We start from the raw sequence: 17,691 nt of genomic DNA, 5'->3' as shown, positions 1-17,691 counted from the left end.
AGTCACTGGAAAGCCCTTTGGAGGTGCGCTGTGATGTCCTCCACCCCCACTCTGGCCGCAGGACATCCTTCAATCTTACCACTCCAGATTGGGAGGCGGTGGCAGTGATGGTCAGTGCCAACGCTGCACAGAAGAGATCGGCCATCCAGTGCAGAAAGAGGATGAATGATCTCATCTGTGCCGCCAGGGTAAGGTAACCATCTCATCACTCTAAACTCACACACTCACAAGCCCGTCACACATTCACTGGCATCTCACTCACTGCCAGCTCAAGGGACATCACCACCCACTCTCTCACACACATTCCCTCACATCTCCATCCAGCCTCATCTCCTCTGGAGACTGCCTCCACAGCCCTCACCATCTTGAGGCCATGCACAAATTAACATGTGCCCCCACACACACCTCGGCACACCCCACTTCCCCAGCACAGCCTTCGTCCTGCAGCCTCTTCCCTTGCCTGAGGCCATTTCTCCCCTTTCCCCAAGCAAGCCCTAGCCCTGCAGCCATTGAAAAGCAAACCCCGGCTTAAGGCTGGTCTGGTAGGTGGACATGAGTCCCCCCCCCACTAAAAGTGATGTGGTGCTGTCTACAAAGCCTAGCACTGATGCCTGTGAGTACTGCCCAAAGCCAGGTAGGCAAACAAACTTCGAAATTCCAAGTCAAGTTCAGCTCGCCAGGTGCACGTCGCCTATGTACAGTCGTGAAACATGTCGGCATGCTCAGATGATCCAGAGTGGGGGATGATACCAGTGAGCTGGGCTTATAATGATATGCAGATGTATATAATGAAGTTCTCAACGTGCGGTGGCAGGAAACATGGCCCGCTATTGACAGGCAGAGCGGACAATCACAAACCAGTTTCACGACATTGTAAAACCGGTTTTTGGCCTTCACGTCATATTGTCCTCTCTCGCCTGCCATGATGCCAGACGCCAGCAGGCACAGAAAATTCTCCCAATATTTCCATTTACTTCAGATCAGTTAACAGTCAATTGTTATGCAGTACAATTGGCTGGCAGGGATCATTAGTTGGTACATTGGATCATTGGCTATTAGTTTGGGGGAGAAGGTAGCATAGTGGTAATGTCACTGGATTGGTGGTCCAGGCTGGGGACATAAGTTCAAATCCCACCATGGTAGTTGGTGGAATTTAAATTCAAATTAATAAAATACTGAGGTATAAAGCTGGTCTCAATAATGGTTGTAATAATGATATAAAGGCACCAATCACTCATAAGGGATTGGTAAACATGTCATGGGTGCTTTTATTTAAACTAGGCACATGAGAACAGAGGTACATGGATAGAACGCTTGAAGACATCAGCAGCAGAGGTGTGTGTGCTCTGCTCGAAAGCAAAAGTGAAACTAAGGCTGGTCATTGACTGTTGTAAAAACTCATCTGGTTCACTAATGCCCTTTAGGGAAGTAAATCTGCCATCCTTACCCAATCTGGCCTACATGTGACTCTAGACCCACAGTAATGTGGTTGACTCTTAACTGCCCTCTGAAATGGCCTAGCAAGCCACTCAGTTCAAGGGCAATTAGGGATGGGGAACAAATGTTGGCCTTTCCAGTGAAGCCCACATCCCATCAAAAAATAAAGAGAAAAAAAGCTTGCCCAATTGCTGAATTTGCCCATCATATTCTGATTGCTGGCACCTGCTCTGTCCATTTTTTAGGGCTTCATTTGCACTAGCAGATTGTAAACCAAACTCGCAGTGTACATCCTGAGTCATGGGCACTCATTCCCAAATCTGGAGTCAAGCACAGTGAGTTACTGAATGAACAGATACCCCATGGAGTGCAAATCCAGGGTGGTATCAAACTGGGTTAACTAAGTGCTTCATTGGGCATGTTGGTAGACAGCTCTTCCCAACTGTGTAGCAGGGCATTTGGACGATTCAAGTTGGAGTTACAGCGAACAGGGTCCAGCAGTGTATAGAGAGGTTCACCAGGTTGGAACTTGAGCTGTCCCACGCCTAAAGCAGCAATGTGACTGTAACAACAGCAACTTGCATTTATATAGCTTCTTTAAAGTATTAAAATGCCCTGAGGCGTTTCAGAGGACCATTTATCAAATGTTGACACCAACTGATATATGGAAAAATTAGGACAAGTGGCCAAAGCTTGTTTAAAGAGGCAGGTTTAAGGAGTATCTTAAAGGAGTAGAGGTAGAGAGGCAGAGAGGTTTGAGGAGGCAATTCCAGATCTTTGGGCCTTGGCAGCTGAAAGCACGGCCGCCAATGGTGAAGCGATTAAAATCGGGGATGCACAAGGGACTGGAATGCATCCTAAGAGGGTTATTTCTGACTTACTAGAATGCTCCTTCATACCTGTGCACTTTCCAAAGGCTATTTTTCTTCTACTGTCAAGGTTTTCCAAACCATCGTACCCTATTTCTCTGTACAGATATACACTGACAGACGTGCTGCTTTTTCCCAGCATTTTCTGTTTCTAGCGCAGTGTTTACTTTCTGTGTCAGCCGTGTAGAAATAATTTATTGCTTCGCTCTTCATAATTATTTGGGTTTCTGCTGATCAAAAGGCCATGTTTGTACTATTTATACTCACAGTCTAGCTGTTAGATATTAAAACCTGCATTATAAATGCACACCCAGGTTCCCTTGGTTTGTTTTCTGTATTGATGCACCCGTTATCTTCTTTGCTGCCGTCCTGGGTATTTAATTAAATGTACATTTGATAGGAACTTGGCTCCCTGACTTCAAAGCAGCTGCTGTCGAGGCTTTCCAATTACGATGATGAAAATACAAACATTTAATTATTCCTGTTGATGAGTTTGGCTCTCAGTCCACAGATGGCTTTAGCATTTAAGCTTCTTATCCTCTTGCTCAAATCCTTCCATAACCTCGCCTCCTCCCTATCTTTGTAACATTGTCCAGACCTACAGCCCTCTGAGATTCAGGCATTTTGCACAACCCCAGTTTCCTTCACTCAACCACTGGCAGCTGTGCCTTGGTCCTAAACTCTGGAATTCCCTCACTAAACCTCCCTATCTCTCTCTCTCCCCAAGATTTCTAAAAACCCTGTGTCTCTGACCAAGCTTTTAATACTGGTCCTAAGATCTCCTATGTGGCTCAGTGTCAATTTTAGTCTGATTTACACTTCTATGAAGTGCCTTGGAACTTTTCCCTACATTAAAGGTGATATATAAATGCAGATTTTTTTAATTGAAATTTTGTACACACAAGTGCTCAAAAATTCCAAAGGAGCTCTATTTATTTTATAGTGCTGCTGTTGGAGATAGCTCAGGTTGTAATACCAACCTGGGTGATGCAAGACTTCATAGGCATTCCCCCGTGTTACTCCCTGGATTACACACAACCAGTAGTGAAGAACTAGCAATGGCAGCTCCTGGTACAAGACACTGGTTCACACCATTCTATGTTGCTTGTTGAAAGATATGGTTCTCAGTTCGTTACTGTGCATGGGGAAGTTTTATCCCTTTATACATGGTCTGTTTGCTCCTCAATCCAACCTCAAAAAAAAGGAACACTTGCATTTCTGTAGCGCCTTTCATAGATTACCATTGTCAACAAAGTATTTTTGAAGTGCAGTTGCTATTGTAATGTAGGAAATGCAGCAGCCAATTTGTGCACAGCAAGCTCCCACATACAGCAATGTGACAATGACCAGATAATCTGCTTTAGTGATGCTGGGTGAAGGATAAATATTAGCCCCGGAACTCTGGGGAGAACTTTCCTGCTCGTCTTCAAAATAGTGCAATGGGATCTTTTATGTCCACCTGAGAGGGCAGGCAGGGCAATGATTTAATTTCTCGCTTGAAACACACCATCTGCAACACTGCAGCATTCCCTCAGTACTAGTTGTCAGCCTAGATTTTTGCACTCGTGTCTTTGGAGTGAGACTTCAGCCTACGAGCTTGTGATACAGAGGTGAGAGTGTTGCAACTGAACCATCGTTGACAAAGCTTTACATTCGAGAGGGCGAGCCCCAGCTATCAGGAACACATTTTGAGAGGTTTTTCAATGTGGCTGGGCGTGTACTACAAGTGCGCAATTTCCCAACTGGTAAGAAACGTTCTAAGCAAGAGCAAAATCATCCTGTAACATTGGGTAACAATGGCAATTCAGCCAATTGTTTAAGAAGGTGACACCTCCGTTTCCAATGTGCCTAATTTTGTGTCAGACGTGCCTGGGTGGCTAGTATTCTTGGGCTGAATTTTACGAGGGGTGTCAGAACTCCAATGTTGGGAAAATGTGGGCCTCAAGCCCGCACTGACCAGCAATGACACCTGCTCGATAATTTTACCACAGGTAAATTTTACCCACATCTAACTGGCGGCCTCCCTATACCACCAGGGATTGCCCCGCAGTTGGCAAAATGTCGAAGGCACCATAAAATGGCCTCTAATTGGGCCTTTAATTATGTAAATCGACTGCCCACCTCCTCAGGCAGGCAGTCTCTCCTTAGCTAGTCTCACCATCGATAAAATGGAGCCGACTCATCCTCCGTGATTTAACTGGCTCATGTGACTCCGACCCAGCCTCCAGGGGGCGGTATAATCCTGGCCTTTGCCTCAGAGCCAGAAGATGATGATTTCAAACCCCATCGCAGGATATGGGCATGTTGTCTACAGCCTCCAGCAGGTACTGAGGGAGCGCTGTATTGTCAGAGGGGCCGACCTTCAGCCTGAGGGCTCATTCAATGGGCAAGGGAATCATGTGGGCTGCTAGACAGGCAGCCAACTCGTTATCACACATTGATGCTGTGGAGAAATTTTACCATCCCGCTATTTCCCCCACCACCCCCCTGCCAAGCACCTTAAAAAGTCTCAATGGCCAAAGAATATGCCTGTATTTCAGAGGAGCCAATGTGAACTGCATTAAACCATAAGAGATCCTCTCAGTTCAGTTCACCGTGACATACACATTGCTAAAAACAATAGGAATAGGGGAGACCATTCAACCGGTTCCACCAGTCAGTTTGATCACACTAGTCCGAAGGGACGCTACAGAGAATTATCAGACAGAATTTGACACCCAGAAGAAATACAGGGGTCAGGATCTTTAGGTCGGCTTGCGGGCACAATCTGCAGGCCCAAGAGCAGCCGGGGAAGAGCCCATCAACTGCGATTTCACACTGGATGGCCAATTAACAGCCAGCCAGTGTGAAGCATGCGCTGAAATGCTCAGCGCTGCCAGGGTGGGGGCAGGAGGAGGGCGGCCGCTGAGGTAAGCGTGGGCGAGCGCGGAATGAAAGCTCCTTGAAGGCGGAGAGCTGCCTCAGGGAGCTGAAGGCCGCAAAAGTATTAAATAAAGGTTTTAAAATAAGAACAAAAATGTCCAACCATCAAACAGTCACCTGAACATGTACGTTATAAAAATTCTGTCCATAGAATTTTTTTTTAATTAATTAACGGAAACCTCTTCCCGCCCTTGGATGAGGTTTCATGAAAAATGGAAATGCCGCCTGGCCGATTCGCTCGTCCGCCAGCCATAAGGCAGGAACGAACAAGGAAAATCAGGGACAATTACGCCTTTAATGGGCTTAATTGGCTTCTTAATTGTCAGTGGGCGTGCTTCTGACATATCACACTGGTGCAGGATGACATCGGAATGCTCGTCTGACGTCATCACACGCTATTTTACACTCAAGCGGGTCAGGCACGCTCCCGCACGAATTCTGTCCAGGGAATCAAAAGCTTGGTCGACCTGGTAGGTTTTAAAAAGCATCTTAAAGGAGGTGAGTGAGGCACAGTTACGAAGAGGTTTAGGGAGGGAATTCCAGGGTTTAGGGTCTAGGCAGCTGAAAGCACGGCTGCCAATGGTGGAGCAATTAAAATCAGGGATGTGTGCGAGCCTAGAATTAGATTAGCGCCGATATCCTTGAGGGTTGTGGGGCTGGAGGAGATTACAGAAAAGTACGGTAGGATGAGTTTGGGAAGAAATTTGAAAACATGGATGAAAGCATTGCTGGACTGGGAGTAAATGTATGTCAGCAAGCATAGGTTTGATATGGGACTTGATGCAAGTTTAGACACAGGCAGAGAATTTTGGGTGAACTTAAGTTCATGGAGAGTGGAAGAAAATATTATCTAAGAAAATCTATCAATCTGAGTCTTAAAAACTCCTAGAGCCACTCAGCTCCTGACTTCGTTACAGCCTTGGTTCAAACATGGACAGAAGAGCTGAATTCCAGAGATGAGGTGACAGTGACTGCCCTTGACATCAAGGCAGCATTTGACTGAATGTAGCATCAAGAAGCCCTGACAAAATTTAAGTCAATGGGAATCAAGGGGAAAACTCTCCGCTGGTTGGAGTCATACCCAGCACAAAGGAAGATGGTTGTGGTTGTTGGAGGCCAATCATCTCAGTCAATGAATATCACCGTAGGAGTTCCTCAGTGTCTGAGGCCCAACAATCTTCAGCTCCTTCACCAATGATCTACCCTCCATAATAAGGTCAGAAGTGAAGATGTTCACTAATGATTGCACAATATTCACACCATTCACAATTGTTCAGATACTGAAGCAATCTTTGTCTGTATGCAGCAAGACTTAGACAACATTCAGGCTTGGGCTGATAAGTGGTATTCATGCCACACAAGTGCCAGGCAATGAGCATTTCCAATAAGAGAGAATCTAACCATCTCTCTTTAACATTCAATAGAAGTACCATCACTGAATCCTCTACAATCAACATCCTGGATGTTACTATTAACCAGAAACTGATCTGAGCCAGCCATGTAGGGGATGGTGCAGTGGTATTGTTGCTGGGCTAGTAATCCAGGGACCATGGTAATGCTCTGGGAACCCAGGTTCAAATCCTACCACTACAGATGGTGCAATTTGAATTGAAAAATAAAAATCTGGAATTTTAATAAAGTCTGATAATGACCATGAAACCATTGTCATAAAAACCCCTCTGGTTCACTAGGAAATCTAGTTGCCCTTATCTAGTGTGGCCTACATGTGACTCCAGACCCACAGCAAAGCCACTCAGTTGTATCAAGCTGCTACAAAGTCTTAAGAAGGAATGAAACCCAACAGGCGACCTAAGCATGGGAAACGACAACGGCAAACTCAGCCCTGTCAACCCTGCAAAGCCCTCCTTACTAACACCTGAGAGCTAGTGCCAAAATTGGGAGAGCTGTCAGATTAGTCAAGCAACAGCCTGACATAGTCATCCTCACAGAATCATCTCTTAGAGATAATGACCCAGACACCACCATCACCATCCCTGTATTTCCTGTCCCACCAGCAGGAGAGACCCAACAGAGGAGCTATATTGTCGGGAGGGAGTTACCCTGGGAGTCCTCAACATTGACTCCAGACCCTATGTAGCCTCATGGGCAAGGAAACTTCCATGAAATGTCTTCCCTCAGCTGATGAATCAGGGCTCCTCAATGTTAAACACGACTTAGAGGAGGGTGGCAAAGGTGCAGAATGTACCCTGTGGACCATCAGCAGCAGCAGAATTATACTGAAACACATTCTGTAACTCCATGCCCGGCATGTCCCCCACACTACCATTACCATCAAGCCAGGGGATCAACACTGGTTCAATGAAGTGTGCATGCCAGGAGCATCACCAGGCATACCTAAAAATGAGGTGTCAGCCTGGTGAAACTATAACACAGGACTACTTGTGTTGCATAAGCAACAAGTGATAGGCAGAGTTAAGCAAACCCACAACCAACAGACCAGATCTAAGCTCTGCAGTCCTGCCACATCCAGTCATGAATGGTGGTGGACAATTAAATAACTCCCTGGAGGAGGAGGCTCCACAAATATCCACATCCTAAATGATGGAGGAGCCCAGCACATCAGTACAAAAGATAAGGCTGAAGCATTTGCCACAATCTTCAGCCAGAAGTGCCGAGTGGATGATCCATCTCGGCCTCCTCTGGAGGTCCCTAGCATCACAGATGCCAGTCTTCAACCAATTTGATTCACTCCACATGATATCAAGAAAAGGCTGAAGGCACAGGATAGTGCAAAGGCTATAAGCTCTGACAATATTCCAGCAATAGTACTGAAGACCTGTGCTCCAGAGTTTGCCACAGCCCTAGCCAAGCTGATCGAGTACAGCTACAACACTGGCAACTACCTGGCTATGTGGAAAATTGCCCAGGTATGTCCTGTACACAAAAAGCAGGACAAATCCAACCAGGCCAATTACTGCTCCATCAGTCTACTCTCCATCATCAGTAAAGTAATGGATGGGTCATCAACAGTGCTATCAAGCGGCACTTGCTTAGCAATAACTTGCTCACTGATGCCCAATTTGGATTCTGCCAAGGCCCCTCAGCTCCTGACCTCATTGCAGCCTTGGTTCAAACATGGGCAAAAGAGCTGAACTCCCGAGGTGAGGTGAGAGTGATTGTCCTTGACAACAAGACAGCATTTGACCGAGTGTGGCATCAAGGAGCCCTAGCAAGAGTGAAGTCAATGGGAATCAGGGGGAAAACTCTCCACTGGTTGGAGTCATACCTAGCACAAAGGAAGATAGTTGTGCTTGTTGGAGGTCAGTCATCTCAGCTCCAGGGCAGAACTGCAGCAACTCACCAAGGCTCATTAGACAATGTAGGCCAATGTATTATTTACTTTCTTTTAATGTATTAATCACTTCTTAACCTTTTAATCATTAATTAAGTGAAATTAATTCATTTTGTATTAATGAATGTAGACTGGTTGCTTGGTGGCCCTGTGTGCAGAATTTATCTCATGGTGGTAGCATGGAACATTGAAGAGAAGCAGCATCCTGACTGAAGACCCATGAAGAATTGCATTTTGGGCTCAAGGCAGGATGGATAATTTAGTCAACACACAGTGTAGTAATTATGGTTTTATTTAGTGTGTAATGTAACTTTAAGAATAATACTTGTTAAGGAAGATCACATGACCTGTAGTAACCAATAGCAGAGTAGCGCGGGCCACCTCAGCAGTTGATGTGGTGATAGAGTTGGAGTTGAAAGCACATGTGTAGTTGCTGCTGAGTATATTGGAAATAAACTTAATATTTCTACCCAAGAAGTGCCTGCGGATCAACTCTATCACCAATAGCACAACTCAGCCACCCTACAACAAACTGGTGATGAGGATAAAACAGGATTCAACAGGAGAAATCAAGTTAAAAAGAAATTGGCACTGTACCTCGCCCAGTGATTGTAAGTAGCAAGTTCCATTAGAATTGAAGAAGTTATCCCCTCTCAAAATGCCACAATTTGGGAGAATTGATCCTTTTGAACCTGCCACAGGTGATTGGTCTCATTACATAGAATGCCTCACACTTCAAGCGAATGAGATTACGGGGGAAGAGAAGAGGCAAGTGATCCCCTTGAGTACTTGTGACAGCAAAACCCACAGCTTGACTCAAAGTTTGACGTCACCCAGTGCCCCAGATCTGAAGAATTTCAATGAATTGGTGGACCTCGTGAAGGGTCATTTTCAACCAAAGCCCCCAGTCACGATGCAGAGGTTCAGGTTTAATTCATGAAATAGAGCCCCGGATGAGACAATTGCATGCTACATGGCAAATCTGAAGCAGCTAACAGAACACTGTGAGTTCGATACAACTCTGAATGACATGCTCAGGGATCGTTTAGTATGCAGTGTGAATGAGCACACTATTCAGAAAAGATTATTGTCCAAAGCAAATCTGGACTTCAAGAAGGCACTAGAGATAGTGCTGGCCATGGAAAGCGCAGTAAGAGATTCAAATGCAATACAGGGTGCGCAAAATGGCATCCATATTGTGTGGGAAACCTCAGCCGAAGAGGCATGTAAAAGTGAGACTCTGTCCAAGAAGCAGGAAACAGTCCCTGCTAGCCAAAGAATAAAGAAAAATGACTTAGCAGCGAATTCAAAGAATAATTTTAATAGAGATGGAAACAAGCAGTCTTTTAGCGATTGGCAGTTTAAAAAAATTGAATGCTACTATTGTAGCACATATGATATTGTAGGACATATGATAAGGCAATGCAAGGAAAGGTCCCAGCAAGTTTGTTAACAAAAGAAGAAGCCCAATGAAATCTACACTCCTATAATTCCACAATGTAGAAGAGCCTGAAACAACAAATTCACACATTTACTTATTGTTTAATCTGAAAGTTGGAAAGACAGAACCAATTTTCATCACAGTGAAAGTAAATGGCAAACCTGTTAGAATGGAAGTGGACATGGGAGCTTCCAGTATAGTAATTCGGGAACACACCTTCAGACATTTGAGTAATGGTGAACATCAATTAAGTTTAGAAGAAACAGCCGCCAAGCTAAAAACATATACAGGTGAAGATGTTCAAGTAAAAGGCATAAATGGAGTAACTGTCCATTATGGAAGCCAATCAGCAAAGCTACCCTTGATGGTGGTAGCAGGTGAAGGGCCAAGCCTCCTGGGGTGAAATTGGTTAAAGGAGATTAAATTAGATGGTGTAAAATCTTTCAGTTGCAAGCAAGTGGGCCACCAGAGCTATTTAGAAAGTACACCACCATCTTTAAGGACGAACTGGTGAAAATCCAGGGCCTGCAGGCCAAGATTCATGTGGATCCCGGAAGCAACCCCTTGCTTCATGAAGGTGAGACTGGTGGCGTACGTACTGTGAGAAAGGGTTGACACTGAAGTGCACAGACTAGAGAAACTGGGCGTTATACAACCTGTTCAGTTCTCAGAATGGGCAGCACCCATAGTCCCTGATCAAAGTGTCCGAATTTGTGGAGACTACAAACTGAGGGCTAATAAAGTAGCCAAGCTAGACAGACAACCCATTCCAAAAATCAAAGACCTGTATGCCAAGCTGGCAGGAGAGACAATGTACACAAAGCTTGACATGATTCATGCTTATCAACAATTAGAGTTGGATAATACCTCCCACGAATTTGTCACAATTAACACCCACAAAGGGTTGTACCAATATATGATTGCCTTTTGGTGTCTCCTCTGCTTGTGCCATCTTTCAGAGAACAATGGAAAGCTTACTGCAAGGATTGCCCCAGGTTGTAGTCTATTTAGACAATGTATTGGTGACAGGGTTCACTGAAAAGGAGCATTTGGCAAACTTAGAAGAAGCCTTAAAACGTTTCTTGCAAGCTGGAGTGCATTTAAAAAAAGAGAAGTGCAAGTTCCAAGCGGGGGAGGTAATCTATTTGTGTCACCGGGTAGATTCACAGGGCCTCCACCCATTTGAGGAGAAAGTCATAAGGGAGGCACCTGCGCCAAAGAACACCTCAGAGCTCAAATCATTCCTAGGAATGATCAACTAATATGGGTGGTTCTTACCCAATTTGTCGACAGTGCTGGCCCCCCTGCATTCTCTACTCAAGAAGAACCAACGCTGGTCTTGGGAGGCACCTCAGAAAGAAGCTTTCATAAAGGTGAAACAATTGTTGTACTCGTCCAAACTATTAGTTAATTATGACCAGACAAAAGAATTGGTGCTGACATGTGATGCATCCCTCTATGGAGTGGGAGCAGTGCTCTCTCATCTGATGGATGATGGCATGGAACGGCCAATAGGTTACGTAACAAGAGCGCTCACCAAAGCAGAAAAGGGATACTCGCAGATAGAAAAGGGAGGCCTGTTCATCATCTTTGGGTCAAGAAATTTCACCAGTACATACACGATCGCCATTTTACAATTGTTTCAGACCACAAACCATTGCTGGGATTGTTTAGTGAGGACAAGGTTATACCACCCATAGCCTCAGCAAGAATACAATGATGGGCTTTAATTCTGGCAGCATATGAATATAGTTTCATACATAGGCCTGGCAATCAAATTGCAAATGCCACTGCCCTTAGTCGTTTGCCTTTACAAGAAAATGATGAGCACGTCCCAGTTCCACAGGAACTTGTTTTACTGTGAAATATCTTAGATTCCTCCCCGGTATGTGCTCGACAGATCAGAGACTGGACAAGACGGGGCCCAGACATATCTCGAGTACGAGGACAAGTGCTACGTGGTTGGTCACAGGAGCCCGTATCTAATGATATGAAACTGCACTTCAACAGAAAACATGAAATACCCAGCCAGGATGGCATCTTATTGTGGGGAGCATGAGTGATATTTCCTTCAAAGGGAAGGGAGCCATTTTTAATTGAACAACACAGTGCCCGTCCAGGAATTTCCTGAATGAAAACAATAGCACGCAGCTATCTATGGTGGCCTGGGCTAGATGGTGAAATAGAGAGTTTAGTAAAGCACTCCGTGCAATGTCAGCAACTGCGAAAGTTGCCAGTGACAGCTCCGTTACACCCTGGCCAGGTAGACCTTGGGTGTCGTTACACATTGACTAAGTTGGACCTTGCCTGGGAACAATGGCCAGAATTTTCACGTCTGCGTGCGGGGGCGTAAAATGACACGCGATGATGCAGGCCTGATGTCACCGCGTGTCATTCAGATCTTTCGTTCGGCGGGCGCACGCCAAAGATGGCTGCGTGCCCACCAAACTGTCAAAGGCCTGTTAAGGCCATTAAAAACCAATTAAACTAATTATCAATGCTGCCCATCCAACCTTAAGGTTGGTGGGCAGACGAAGAGCCCAAGCGGCCTTCATGTTTTTCAGGAAACCTCATCCATGGGCGGGATGAGGTTTCCTGATGGTTTAATAAAATCTATAAATAATTTTATTCACATTTCATAAACATGTCCCAACTCATGTGACAGTGTTACATGAGGAGACATGTCTAAATAATTTTTATCTTTCTTTATTTAAACATTTCAACATGAACTTAATCTCCCTGAGGCAGCTCTGTGCCTCAGGGAGATTTCTGCGCTTTTTCACGTGTATGCGCACGAAAGAGCGCAGGCTCCGACTCTCCCTCTTCTCCCTTGTCAGCGCAGGTAGCACTGAGCGCTACTGGCCGTGTGTCACGCTGGGTGGGCCTTAAATGGCCCGTCCACATAAAATGGCGGCACGGAGCCGATCGTGGGCAGCGAACGGCTCCGCACCTACTCCCGACCAGCCCGCCCGACATGGAGAAAATTCTCCCCAATATTTCTGCTCATTGTCAATGCCCATTAAAAATGATTGGATGTATGAGGTGAAGTCACCAACATCAGCCGCTACAATTGAGAAACTATTTCAGAGTTTTGCCATTCACAGACTAGTCGTTTTCCGATAACGGCACGGCATTTACGAGTGCTGAGTTTCAACAGTTTATGAGCCTCAACGGTATCATTCATGTGAAAACTGGACTGTACTACCCTTCCTCAAATGGACTGGCTGAATGGCTGGTTCAAACATTCAAGGAAGGCATGAAAAAGATAACTGGTGATTCTTTGGCAACCAAGCTAACACGCTTTCTTTTTCATTAAAGGACTACCCCTCACACAACAACAGGTGTCACACCTGCGGAGGTATTGTTGAAACGCTATCTCAGGACGTGATTGAGCTTAATAATGCTGAATTCAAAGGGGAAGGTGGAAAGGAGTCAGGGAACCCAGAAAACTAGACATGACTGACATAGTCGCAAGAGGAAATTTACTGTGGAAGAGCCGGTATCTGTGAAAATTTTGGGTGACTTGGTGAAAAAGTGTGGTGACTGGACTGCTATCTTACCACGTGGTGGTGGAAGTCTGGATCAATGGTAAACATGTGGGCCATTTAAGGAAGGGAGAGACAAATCACCAAGAATTGATTCCACCAGTGACCATGACCCAGTTTGCGTTTCCTATTGAGAATACTCAACCCAGGACTGACATAGAACCATAGAACCATAGAAAAGTTACAGCACAGAAGGAGGCCATTCAGCCCATCTTGTCCATGCCAGCCCGAGGACACCCAGTTGCTCTTTCTAATCCCACCTTCCTACACCCGGCCCATAGCCCTGCAGCTTACAGCACTTAAGGTGCAGATCCAGGTGCTTTTTAACAGAGTTTAGAGTTTCTCCCTCTACCACCAACTTGGGCAGCGAATTCCAGACACCCACTACCCTCTGCGTAAAAAAGTTCTTCCTCATGTCCCCCCTACACCTTCTGCCACTTATCTTGAATCTATGTCCCCTGGTTCTAGAATTCTCCATCAAGGGAAACAATTTTATCTGTCCACTCTATCTATTCCCCTCATAATTTTGTACACCTCAATCAAGTCACCTCTCAGCCTTCTTTGTTCTAAGGAAAATAACCCCAACCCATCCAATCTCTCCTCGTAGCTACACTTTTCTAACCCTGGCAACATTCTTGTAAACCTCCTCTGCACTTTCTCCAGAGCTATTACATCCTTCCTGTAATGTGGTGACCAGAACTGCACACAATACTCCAGTTGTAGCCTCACCAGTGTTTTATACAATTCCAACATTATATCCTTACTTTTATATTCTATACCTCTGCCAATGAAGAAGAGCATTCCATATGCCTTCTTTACAACCTTGACTACTTGAACTGCTGCCTTCAGGGACCTGTGTACTTGTACGCCAAGATCTCTCACTTCATTTACCCCTCTTAGTATATTCCCGTTTATTGTGTAATCCCTGTAACTGTTTGACCTCCCTAAATGTATGACCTCACACTTCTCTATGTTAAAATCCATCTGCCACTTTACCATCCACTCCACCAACCCATCTATATCGTTTTGGAGATTATGGCTATCCTCTACACTATCCACTACTTGGCCAATCTTTGTGTCATCTGCAAATTTTCCAATCGTGCCCCCCCACGTTCACGTCCAAATCATTAATATATAACACAAACAGCAAGGGTCCCAACACCGAGCCCTGTGGAACACCATTTCCCTTGATGCCTAATGTTCCTGTAAGTGTTGAGGATACAGAACTGCAAGTGCCCACTGAAGCACCTGATGTTCAGGCAATTCTGGAAAAGGAGGTTCCTGACAAAGAATCTGAAGTTGTGGAGCTGCAATTTTCCACACATACCAGGAAACCACCTGAAAAACTGAACTTGTAAATTCCTTACCCAGTGTAAATATTATGTTGTCTTGAAAAATATGTACTTGTAAATATAATATGTATAGCCAAGTTAAGGGTGGAGGAATGTAGTAATTGTGGTTTTATTTAGTGTGTAATGTACCTTTAAGAATAATACTTGCTAAGGAAGATCTCATGATCCATAGTAACCAATAGGAGAGTAGCGTGGGCTACCTCAGCAGTCAGTGTAGAGATGGAGTTGGAGTTGAAAGCACACATGTAGCTGCTGCTGAGTATATTGTAAATAAACTTAATGTTTCCACCTAAGAAGTGTCTGCACATCAGCGCTATCATTAATAGTACAACTCGGCCACCCCTACAATGCACAGCCTTGCCAGAATTAACAAGATCTGCAAAATGAATTAAACTGTGCAGAAGGACTGGCCCTGAACTGTGAGAAAATAGACCCTTTCTATGCTTGTTAGAGGTAATAAAGATGTCAGTCTGTACCAGCCTGGGGAATGATAACATTGTAAGAGATAACAAAATGGAGTCAGGCTGGCTCTAATATTTTAACCTGGCCTTGTGAGAGGCCTAGGACATAAAGACAAGGGAAAAACATTGATGTAATTGAAAACCAGAAGGCCAGAGCCAAAAACAGTATAAAGAAAGAGCACACAAAGACATCATTGCTGCAGTGGATGGAGCAGTTTGGTCAGCCACTCCGAAGACATGTATGGCGACCTTGCCAACGAGGCAAACTCCAGCTCACAGGGCTACTAATTAACCAGTATAATGAATACCTACTATTTCTTGGTGGCGTTAATAAACGTGTACCACATTTAGTGGAACAGTATCAAAGTTAAAAGCAAAAAACTGTGGATGCTGGAAATCCAAAACAAAAACAAAAATACCTGGAAAAACTCAGCAGGTCTGACAGCATCTGCGGAGAGGAACACAGTTAACGTTTCGAGTCCATATGACTCTTCAACAGAACTAAGGAAAAATAGAAAAGAGGTGAAATATAAGCTGGTTTAAGAGGTGGGGTGGTGGGACAAGTAGAGCTGGATAGAGGGCCAGTGATAGGCGGAGATAGCCAAAAGATGTCATAGACAAAAGAACAAAGAGGTGTTGAAGGTGGTGATATTATCTAAGGAATGTGCTAATAGGTGACATTAAGGGTAGAAAGCAGGATGAGCAAGGTACAGAAGTATCAAAGTTGTTGTGTGCCATTGATACCAAGTAGAGGCAAAAACTCTTAGACCAAGTAGGGGCTCTTACAACAGCACCTTCCAAAGCCTGGAACACTACCACTTAGAAGGACAAGGGCAGTAGATGAATGGGAACACCACCACCTGCAAGTTACCTTCCAAGTCAAACACCAACTTGACTTGGAAATATGTCACCGTTCTTTCACTGTCCAGGGGTCAAAATCCTGGGACTCCCTCCCTAACAGTACTGTGGGTCCATCCACACCACATGGACTGCAGAGGTTCAAGAAGGTGGCTCACCACCACCACCTTCTCAAAGGCAATTAGGGGTCAGCAACAAGTGCTTGCTTTGCCTGTGATGCCTACATTGCATGAAAGAATTTTTTTAAATTGTCAGTAAATTAAATGGATTCCATATAGATTAATGAAAAGTACCTCTCAATGCGCCAGGCTCCACTGCTTTGTATTGAACCGAGAACCCAGTTCCAAAATGATTAAAATCAGATATAAATTTCAGTGTCACACTGCTGCTGATGATCACAAGCGGTGAGGGAGGGATTGTGCCACAGAATGTACCTGGCAAGAGGATGAATTGATTATTACAGAGAATCAACACAAACATTCACATACCTAAAGGCTGGATATCCAAACATTTCCCCATGACTCCCCCAATGCAGTACTAAGGGAGTGTTGCACTGTCGGATGTCCTGTCTTTCAGATGTCATTAAATCAAGGTCCCATCTGCCCTCTCAGGTGGACATAAAGGATCCCAAGACAATATACTGAAGAAGAGCAGGGTAATTGTCCTTGGCCAATATTTCTCCCTCAATCAACATCCCTAAAACAGATTATCTGGTCATTATCACATTGCTGTATGTATGAACTTGCTGTATTGAAATTAGCTGCAGTGTTTCCGAAATTATAATAGTGACTACGCTTCAAAAATACTTAACTGGCTGCAAAGTGCTCTGGGACATCCTGAGGTTGTGAAATGCCCTATATAAATGCAAGTCTTTGATTTATAGATTTTAAGTTTGATGATCTCATAGGGTTCAGGAATCTGTCTTGAGAAGTGGTGCAAAATGATACAACAGTGAATCAGCAGCACCTCCAGTTTTCATTTCCACTGTTGATTTGCTATCAGCCATTTTGAATTGGCAAGCAAGAGGAATTTCATCTCCATTCAGCGCACATCATTGATTTTAACTGGGGTTAGGAAGAGATCTAAAAGGTAAGACTCACCATGCCCATGCCATTTTAACTCAGTTTCAATGTCCATGCTAGGAACCCAAACAGGAATGGGGTGAGGGAGGGGTAAACATGGTGGGCAACAGTTGCCAGGAACCTGCTGAATAGTTTCTCTCTGAATTAGAACATAAAAACATTAAAAAAAGGAGCAGGAGTAGGCCATTCGGCGCCTCAAGCCTGCCCCCCCCATTCAATAAGATCTTGGCTGATTTGCCCCAGGCCTCAACTCCTCTTTCGTGCCAGCTCCTCATAGCCCTCAACTCCCCAATATTTCAAAAATCTATCTCCTCTTTAAATACTTTCAGTGATCTAGCCTCCACAACTCTCTGATGTAGAGAATTCCAGACATTCACTACCCTCTGAGAGAAGAAATTCCTTCGCATCTCA

General features: G+C 44.7%; 1 protein-coding gene across 1 annotated transcript in view; it reads right to left on the bottom strand.

The window, feature by feature from the left end:
* Positions 1-17,691, bottom strand: part of LOC144685079 (ovochymase-2) — a 46,191-nt gene that overhangs the window by 19,885 nt on the left and 8,615 nt on the right. The gene's annotated exons all lie outside the window — the stretch shown is intronic.

This window comes from Cetorhinus maximus, chromosome 9, assembly GCF_964194155.1.
Source record: "Cetorhinus maximus chromosome 9, sCetMax3.hap1.1, whole genome shotgun sequence".
Lineage (NCBI taxonomy): Eukaryota > Metazoa > Chordata > Chondrichthyes > Lamniformes > Cetorhinidae > Cetorhinus > Cetorhinus maximus.
Note: the sequence above shows the minus strand (reverse complement) of the source record. Positions and strands in the feature narration are given on the sequence as shown.